Raw genomic sequence first — 9,712 nt, 5'->3', positions numbered from 1 at the left:
GTGGTAAACAACCTGCTTCCCTATTTATAATGGTCTGGCCCTCTAGCAACTTCAGCGCGAAATTATAGCTAATTTGCCTACAAACGTCAGGTGGTCATAATAATCTAGCCACTCAGTGTATAACCCACATATTACTTTATTTTTTAAAATATATTTTTATTAATTTTGAGAGAGAGAGAGGAAGGAAGAGGGATAGAGAGATAGAAACATTGATGACAGAGGAACATCATCCATCAGCTGCCTCCTGCACGCCCCCTACTGGGGATCCAGCTCGCAATCCCAGCATATGCTCTGACCAGGAATGGAACGAACAACCCTTAGGTTTCTGGGTCGACACTCAACCGCTGAGCCACACCAGCCAGGTCCCATATTCCTTTTTTAACCATTTGAAAGTAAGCCAAAGACATGATATTTACACCTAAGTATTTTAGCCTTCCCTTACACAGTAACCACAGGCTATCATTATAGATACAAATCGGGAAATTACTTCTTCAGTAGTGTTATCTACTCTAAAGACCTTACACAAATTTCCCTCGTAGTCGCGCAAATGGCCTGCGTGCGAAAGCAGGGTCACATGTGGCATTCAGCTGTCATATCTTTTCAGCTTCCTTTCATCTGAAACAGTTACTTATCTTCCATGACCTTGGCATTTTTTGAAAAGTACAAGCCAATTGTTTTGTGGAATGTCCCTACTTTGAGGTTTATCTGTTTCTTTTTTTCTTTTTAATTTTCCCTTTGTAATTAATAAGTAACTTGCTGGGAGATACTTAGAGACTAAGCAAATATCCGGCTCCTCACCAAACCTACTTGTTTTACCACCCACTGGTGGATTCTTGCCTGGATAAGGATAAAATTCTGTGTGAGGTCAAACAAGGTCAAACTTCAGGGGAGGAAACAGGAATGGTCCCAGTGGTAGCTGATGAGCATGCGAGACTCCTCTGTCGACTTAATTCAAATAACTCCAGGTTGTGTCCACTGTTAGCTATTAAGAAAAAACACCATCTCTGGATTTGCTCGAGAGCAGCCACGAATATGCCAGTTGCTCTCACGGTGAGCCATGCCTGCTGGGAACTCAGCCCTTCAGTTCACAAAGTGCCCAGCGGCTGCAAAAAGGGCCACCTGAGCGCTAACCATCCTCGCACTGAAGCCCACGTCTCCAGGGGCAACGCTGAGGGCGCAGCTCCGTGATTCCTGGCCCACTGCGGCAGGGCACGGGGAGCTGTATTTCAAAACAAAACCTCCAACTCTCCACCACCTTATACTGAGGCACAACCCAGTTTGGAAACTCTGATTTCGCTTATTCGAGAAACGTTTTTTAAAACTCTGTTATCACAAAGTTAGAAGCCAGAAATTACGTAGAAGCAGAGAGAACACTTTGAAATCACATACTGGTTGTTACACTGCAGCCCACTGATACCCAGTTTGCATTCCAGTCTATATTCTAGGGTCTTTCCTCTTTGCACATGCATACTTTATCAGAATGGAGAGCATGCTGTCCCACCAGCCTTCTTCAGGCGGGTCTGCACCGGACAATGAAGGAAAAGGATTTGAGTGTCTCAATTCTTCCAGGGATGGTCTGAATTTAAATTCATTCCAGAGGCAAAGGAGAGAAGTTATTCATAACATGCAATGGCTGCCGTAGAGTATCAGGGCTAAATTCTCTTGTAGAGCCCAACTCTACAAGGGCTGGTCTGTACTGTTGTGTAATTTGTTGTTTACCTAGTAATCCATTAAATAAGTATTTAACGAGCACTTTCCACACACAGGCCCTGGGAGTATAAAGATAAACAAGACAAGGCTCCCTTCCTCTATAAATGAAGAATCCAGGCAGGGAGAGTGAAAAGCACCTAAAAACCCCAAATATTCACTAACGCCGCGCTAGAGGAGCAGCGGTGCTCCTGGGATGCCCTGGGCAAGGACCCACTAGCTCCAGCTCAGGAAACCAGGGAGGCTTTGCTGGGGTGATGTGTAAAAGGGTCCTCGAGGGACCGAAATAGAAGAGGCATTCCTGATGGTAGGAAGGGCATGCCCAATGCCCAGAGAGGTGTGCTCAGGCCAGATCACAGGGAGATGTGACTAAGAAGGAACCAGGCCCTCCAAACTGGCCCCAAAGGAGGCCCGGGGTGGCCATAAGTGGTGAGCTCAGCCTAGGACAAAGGTGACCAAGGGAGAGGGTGGGCAAGGGGCTGCTGAGATCACTGCAGCCAGAGGGGAGGGGGAGCTGAGCCAGAGCAGGGACGGCAAGAAGGGGTACAGGAGACGTGCAGGAAGAAGATGCCACAGGACTTGGTGACTGAGCTGGCAGCGGCTGTTCTTATAGCACCCAGTCAGCCGAGATCAGCTGCATAATAACCAATTCAGGCCACTAATGGGGGGAAAAAGAACATACTGCCACCATTCTGAGATGGTTTAACAGCAGAGGAGGGGCCAGAGGAAAGAAGACATGACACTGAGGTAAGCTGAAGAAACTGCTCACTGAACTGCCCCTCCTCTTGGGTCCTCCAAGCTCTAACAAAAGGCCTTAGCTTATAGCTCTCTGGCGGTGGCCCCGTAACAGCAAATTGCATACATGTGACTAAGAAGGAACCAGGCCCTCCAAACTGGCCCCAAAGGAGGCCCGGGGTGGCCATAAGTGGTGAGCTCAGCCTAGGACAAAGGTGACCAAGGGAGAGGGTGGGCAAGGGGCTGCTGAGATCACTGCAGCCAGAGGGGAGGGGGAGCTGAGCCAGAGCAGGGACGGCAAGAAGGGGTACAAGAGACGTGCAGGAAGAAGATGCCACAGGACTTGGTGACTGAGCTGGCAGCGGCTGTTCTTATAGCACCCAGTCAGCTGAGATCAGCTGCATAATAACCAATTCGGGCCACTAATGGGGGAAAAAAGAACATACTGCCACCATTCTGAGATGGTTTAATAGCAGAGGAGGGGCCAAAGGAAAGAAGACATGACACTGAGGTAAGCTGAGGAAACTGCTCACTGAACTGCCCCTCCTCTTGGGTCCTCCAAGCTCTAACAAAAGGCCTTAGCTTATAGCTCTCTGGCGGTGGTCCCGTAACAGCAAATTGCATACGCAGAGCATGCTACAGGAGAACGAGTCTGTGGCAACCCCATGACAGCCACGAAGAAAGCAAAATCTGGAAGCTACCTCTTTACTAAAAGATTTCACTCTTAACTGAAGGGAAATACAAGTAGTCGGGCTGAATAAATAATTCTTAGTGAGAGAAAGTGAATGTTAGTAGAATTAAGAAATAACAAAAGCCACCCTGGGACCCAATAAAAGCAGCCTCCACCGTAGGGACCTTCCCCAAACCTAAGTATAAGGGGACACACAGGGAATGAGATCATGGGACAGAATGTATGCAAATTGAGTTACGAGCTCTGTCACGGAACGAATTAAACTCGAAGGTCAAGGTCCCACTGTAGTCGGGCTGAATAAATAATTCCTAGTAAGAGAAAGTGAATGTTAATAGAATTAAGAATTAACAAAAGCCACTCTGGGACCCAATTCAAGGAGCCTCCACCGTAGGGACCTTCCCCAAACCTGAGTATAAGGGGACACACAGGGAACGAGATCATGGGACAGAATGTATGCAAACTCTAAAACAGGGATCCTCAAACTTTTTAAACAGGGGGCCAGTTCACTGTCCCTCAGACCGTTGGAGGGCCGGACTATAGTTTAAAAAAAAAACTATGAACAAATTTCTATGCACACTGCACATATCTTATTTTGAAGTAAAAAAACAAAACGGGAACAAATACAATATTTGTATTTGCATGTGACCCGCGGGCCGTAGTTTGAGGACTCCTGCTCTAAAACAACCAAGTGTGGGACTAGGAAGTGACGTCACTACACAGGACCCCAGTGGTACTCCTCAGGGAGTACCTGGCTGGGTGGATGGCTAAGGGAAGGGGGAGGATTGGACAGGCAGTCTATTGAATAATCCTATTTTCCTATAGAAGCAGAAGAACCAGACTGGTCATATCAAACCCCAAGTCAGCAGGTGGTAATGACCCAGCAAAGGGACAGGCCCTGGCAGTTGGGAGCCTGGAGGAGAGGGAGCAATCACACAGGAGACAAAGGAAAGTCCTGTTCTGGCCACTTCAAGCTCAGAACAAGTGAAACATGTTGGAATTCCTAAAACCAACAACATGTACTTAGGTCTGCAGAAGGTACGGCTAAAACATCCAATTTCCTTTTATACCCCAAAATATACAGCCTTTTACTCTTTGCTCCAAACATTTGGAAAAGCAGCATTTGGGCAGGCTCCCAAAAGGCAGACCTTCACGCACATGCCCAGTTTTTAATCCCGTGTGGAGCATGCACCTGGGGATACAGAAATAAGCAACATGGACAGTCTCTTCTTCAAAAAGCTCCCACAATCTCATTTTTAAAAACTGGACAAGTAGATTTATGACCAGTGTCATTATTTTCATGGTATTTCTTCTTAACTTACTCTACACAGGACATGAAGGCAGTGTCAGGAGATGTTTTAGATTTGGGGTGCGTGTGTATGCATGTGCCTAGGAGGGGGCTTAGAAAAGGCTCCGCCCAGGAAGGAATGAGTAGGACTCGAAGGGGGTGGGCAGGAGAGGCAGGTGCCACCTGAGCAAGGACAGCAGGCACAGAGGATAAAAGTTCCCCACAGAGTGTCTGCAGGTCCAGCTCAGGAGGACACAATGTACCGAGAGAGGCTAGAAAAGGAAGCAGTGCAACGGCAGGAGGGGATTTTATCCCGAAAGGAGCAACTCGGGGAAGGGAGAATGGAAAATGGAATTGGATTTTGGAGAGACTTTTCTTGAGGCTGGACCGGTGACGGAGAACTCCTCTTGTGCGCTGAGATGAGTCAGGAGGTGTGCCTGGGAACGCGAGACCTGGACCAGGGAACAGAGCCATCTCACCGACCTCAGCTACACCCTCCCAGGAATCTCCACAGGAGCCTTTCTGAAGGGCGGGGTGGAATGCACTAGATGCTACGAAGATGGCATGCATTTACCTCATCTACCCGCTGCAGGCCAGACTGCCCCAGTCTGACTCCCAGCTCTCTCCTCTAGAGTTTCTTAAGCTTTCTGAACCTCAGTATCTTCATTTGTAAAATTGGGGGTGACAACGGTATCAAACTCATATGGCTTTTGTGAAAATTAAATGGGCTGACATATAGAACATGTCTAGAACAGGTGAGGATAAAGTGAGACAGTTGAGTATTACCCCTTGTCCTGTTCTACCTATGTTTTGTAGCATGTGCGTTTGTGGTGGGGGAGGGGTTGTTTAGTATCAAGATCGTCACAAAGAGCCCACTCTCTTAGCCAACCACAAAAACACTGCCAGATTACCATGACTCTAGAGCAGCCGTGGGCAAACTACGGCCAGCGGGCCATAAAACTAAAAAAAAAAAAGACCGTACCCTTTTATGTAATGATGTTTCCTTTGAATTTATATTAGTTCACACAAACCCTCCATCCATGCTTTTGTTCCGGCCCTCCGGTCCAGTTTAAGAACCCATTGTGGCCCTCGAGTCAAAAAGTTTGCCCACCCCTGCTCTAGAGATTCTTGGCCGACAACTGAATTCCACCATTGTTAGCTCTCACTCTTGCCTTTATCAAGACAAATCAGCTCAATGTTTACTGGCTAAGATTTAGAGCTGTGCTGTCCACTAACCACATGTGGCTGCTGAGTACTTCAAATACGGCCAGACCAAATTGAAATGACCTCTACATAAGTGTAAGATACACCCCAATCGGGCTTTGAAGACGTAGTTGAACAGAAAATTGTAAAATAGCTCATTAACAATTTTTATAACTTGATTTGGCAATATACTGAACTTATTGGGTTAACTAAAATATATTATTAAAGTCAATTTCACCTTTTTTAAAAAATTGCTTCCTTCTCATTCATTGGATTTTAGTTGCTATGTTCCTAACTTCTTAATTTAAGTGATTAGCTCATTAATGCCTTTTTTCTTGCTAATATGAACATTAAGACTGCATATTTCTCTCTAAATACTGACTTAGTTGCATCCCACAGGTTTTTTTGTTTGTTTGGTTGGTTGATTTTTTCTTATTAATCCTCACCTGAGAACATTCTTCCATTGATTTTTAGAGAGTGGGAGGGAGGGGAAGAGACAGCCAGAGAAACATCAATGTGAGAGAGACACATAGATTGGTTGCCTCACGCCCTTGCCCTGTCTGGAGCCAGGGACAAGCCTGTAACTGAGGTACATGCCTCTGACTAGAATCGAACCCACGACCCTTCAGTCTGAGGGCTCTAGCCACTGAGCCAAACCAGTCAGGACTCCCACAGTTTTTTTAAGTGTACAATTCATCCAAAAGTTTTAACATCTATTTTCATTATTACTTCTCTATCTTTCACATTCAATTTTTTTTAAAGTTTTAAAAATTATCTCTTAAAACTGTCATAATTTAGTTGCATTGTGTTCAGAGAACTTTGTACGATACTGATTATTTTAAATATGTTAGAACTTATTTGATGACCTGGTGTGTATACTCCATTTTTGTGAAAGTATAATCTTCGCTTGCTATCTCCCTCTCCCTTCCTCTTTGAAATAAATAAAAATATTTTTTAAATTGATGTTTTTATCTTCCTGAAAAGTTCAAACTTTGATTTACTTATTTCTTTAAAAATGTTTAAATGTAGCTACTTGAAATTTTTAAATTATATGTGTGGCCTGGGTTATATTTCCATTGGACAGCGCTGGTCTAGGGAAGGATGAGCAAGAAGCCTGAACTAGCCACCAAGTCCTGGATGACTAAGGATTGATTCTATTACTGAAAATGATAAGCCAAGAGGAGTGTGTTGGCGGCCTTGATAAAGTACCACACTGTTCTCCTCCCTTGCTGCTGCCCTCTAAGTAGGAAATGAGAACAAGATGTGAAAGCAGAATGGAGGGGAAGAACAGATAGAAGAGGATCAAAAAGCAGGATCAACACGGGCAGATGCTGAGGAGAGAGGGAGGCCAGGGAAGAAGGAACGCTATACGTGTCATAGAAAAACTGCTCCAGCTCTAAATGCAACACATAGCAGCCTTAATTATGAAAATGACACCTAATCTTTAAAAAAAGCCTTCACATTCAAAAGACAGAACTACTATTTCATCAAAGTAGACTTTTAAAATTTAATGTTTTCATCAATTTTCCTTCTTTGAATGAATTAAATCATATCATACAGTACTTAATTACTATGATTCCAGATATTAAAAATTTAAAGGGAAATTCATGGGTATAGGACTTGATGAACCATTCAATCACTTAATCCTGGCTATTTTTCCATGGCATGTAAGGAGAGAACAAAAATGTCTTGTATGGCCTCAAAAGACAAAACAAGAAATGGGCTTTTTCTTTAGGACAGAGATTTTCAACTTTTTTCATCTCATGGCACACACAAATTACTAAAATTCTGTGGCACAAGCAAAAATTTATTTTTTTGTCAATCTGATCCAAAAACGTAAGTATAATTTTCATTCACACCAGATGGCTATTACTGTGTTGGCTGGTGTACTTTTTTACTTGTCAATCTAAGGGAAAAGAGGTCAGTGTCCCTGACCAGTCAGGAATTGCATGTTTTAAAAAGTAGAAATTCAGAGGAGCAGGGAAGGCAGGTCAGAGAAGCAGAAACAAAGTATAGGAAGTGCAACGTTATAAAAACTAAAGGAAACGAGGTTCCCAGCAGCCTTTGCAGTAAGAGGCAAGGGAGCTGAGACAGAGAAAAGCAGTTTGGCTAGGAAATTCCTCCCTTGAAGACGGGGACTCTTGGAGATCAAGGGCTCCCACAGCTCAGCCTGTGCTGCTGCCTGACCCAGGGGAGACTGGGGCCTAGAAGTGATTGCACTTGCCAAGAACATACAGGGTTCAGCCAGGTAGGAACTGATGTGATTCCTAATCCAAATCCGGCCTCAGGCATCTTGGTGAAAAGTGGTGGTGAAAAGGGATGTTGCGCTCATCATCTACTAGTGAGGAACTACCAATGTAGTTACTCAAAAATTGGAATAAAATAGCTTTATCTGTAGCTGTCAAAGCTGAGTACGCACGCACCCATCCACCCATACATACGGGAGCCCCATAAAGACATGAAGACTGAAAGGGCAGCCAGGTAGTTCACATCCTCCTTCGTTGTCCATTCACTTCCCAAGAGCCAACCTGCTGGATAAACGTCCCTTACTGCTGACAAACAGCCCGGCACGGAAAGCAGGGAAGAACTGGATGGAGGAGGCAAATCAAAGAACAAAGGGTTTGTTCTTACTCTGCCTTGAAAATATCCTTAAAATTCAATACCAATCTATTTTGGTAACAAAGAAAATATCCTTAAAATTCAATACCAATCTATTTTGGTGGTAACAAGGGACAATTTGGTAGTTTGTGGCAAAATTACAGGCATTTTCAAAAAAAAAGTCATAAATGTAAGTTTTTTTAGAATTTATGCCTGTCAGCCTCTCTTTCTCTCTTCCATAAACCCCTTCATGCCTTCTTATCTCACCCACTTCTTTTCTTGCCTGGAGGAAGAAACGGCTACCAACTATGAGCATGGTTCACTTCATCTCACAGGTGCAGCAGCGCTCACAGACTGAACAGACATGTAAAAAAGACTCATGGCATCTGGGTACAGTGCTCTCCTAGCTCACCGCAGCCTCGCTGCCCAAGCACGCATTGGTGGGGATTTTGGTGATCCCCAGCTCTACCAGGAGAGATGTAAAAAAAGCCTTCTTCAAAGCCGTCAACTTGCAGGATTATGCAAGTAAAACCACAACCCTTGTTGAGTCAGTGCCCTTCGCTCAACAGACAAGGATTCCCCTTCCACAGTTTCAGGACATGCATCCTTCAGTGGAAGAGGAACAGCAGTCAGAAGCTCAGAGAGCCGATCAATCTCCTTCCTCTTTATAACCCAACACCCAGCACCGTGCTCGGCACAAAGAGCAGGCAACCCACAGGTGCCAGATAAAGCACGCATGCGAAACCATTTTCTCTTTTAAACGAAAGAGCAGAGGTCACATAGCACGTGAATGAAGACACGAGGTCACATGGCACATGAATGAAGACACGAGGACATAAAATCAGTCTTTCAAATCGGCTGGTGATTCTGCAGCACCTTCCTCACTCCTAAAACACACTTTGCGGTCGGAACCATGGAACCACGGGCCTGGAAGTGACCTCGACCACGAGCAGGTCAAGCCTCCCAGTACAGACCGGGAGACTGAGCCCCGCAGGGACACAGATGTCGGCCAAGGTCACCCAGCTGGTGTGAGCTGGAGGTGGAACCCCGCCCCTCCCTATTCGCCCAGTTCCTCAGAGATGCTCTCCGAAAACCTGGCGTTACTTACACACTTAAAGGCGCATAATCCATGCACACCCAGGTCAAGTCACCGCTTACAATTCAGAAGCAGCCAAAATCACCAAAACATGTCTCTCCCGCAGGGCTGGGCGCCGAGTGGGGGCAGGAAAGGTCACCGGCGAGTTTCTACCCGCAGACATCACACAGGACGCCTTCCCGGTAGGTGCCAAGGGTCGTTTCTCCGGGGCGACGAGTTCCCTTGCAAAAAAGGGTCCCCCAATCCCGTTCCCGGGAAACGAGTTAACTCGGCTCTGCTGGCTGGGAAGCTGCCAGCAATGAATTAAACGCCGAGCCGCTGCAGAACGCTGGGGGAGAGGGCCACCGCGGCTGGACTCCACACCCCCTCCGTCCACCCCTGCGCCTCCACCGCAGCG

General features: G+C 45.8%; 1 protein-coding gene across 1 annotated transcript in view; it reads right to left on the bottom strand.

Moving 5' to 3' along the window:
- Positions 1-9,456, bottom strand: part of ST3GAL5 (ST3 beta-galactoside alpha-2,3-sialyltransferase 5) — a 42,622-nt gene extending 33,166 nt beyond the window's left edge. Inside the window, exon 1 of the mRNA XM_005885638.2 lies at positions 9,328-9,456. The gene's annotated coding sequence lies outside the window, so the exon portion shown is untranslated. The remainder of the gene's footprint in view (positions 1-9,327) is intronic.
- Between the last annotated feature and the right edge of the window lie 256 nt (positions 9,457-9,712).

The sequence above is a fragment of the Myotis brandtii genome, unplaced genomic scaffold (genome assembly GCF_000412655.1).
Source record: "Myotis brandtii unplaced genomic scaffold, ASM41265v1 scaffold916, whole genome shotgun sequence".
Lineage (NCBI taxonomy): Eukaryota > Metazoa > Chordata > Mammalia > Chiroptera > Vespertilionidae > Myotis > Myotis brandtii.
This window is presented reverse-complemented; position numbering and strand designations above follow the sequence as displayed.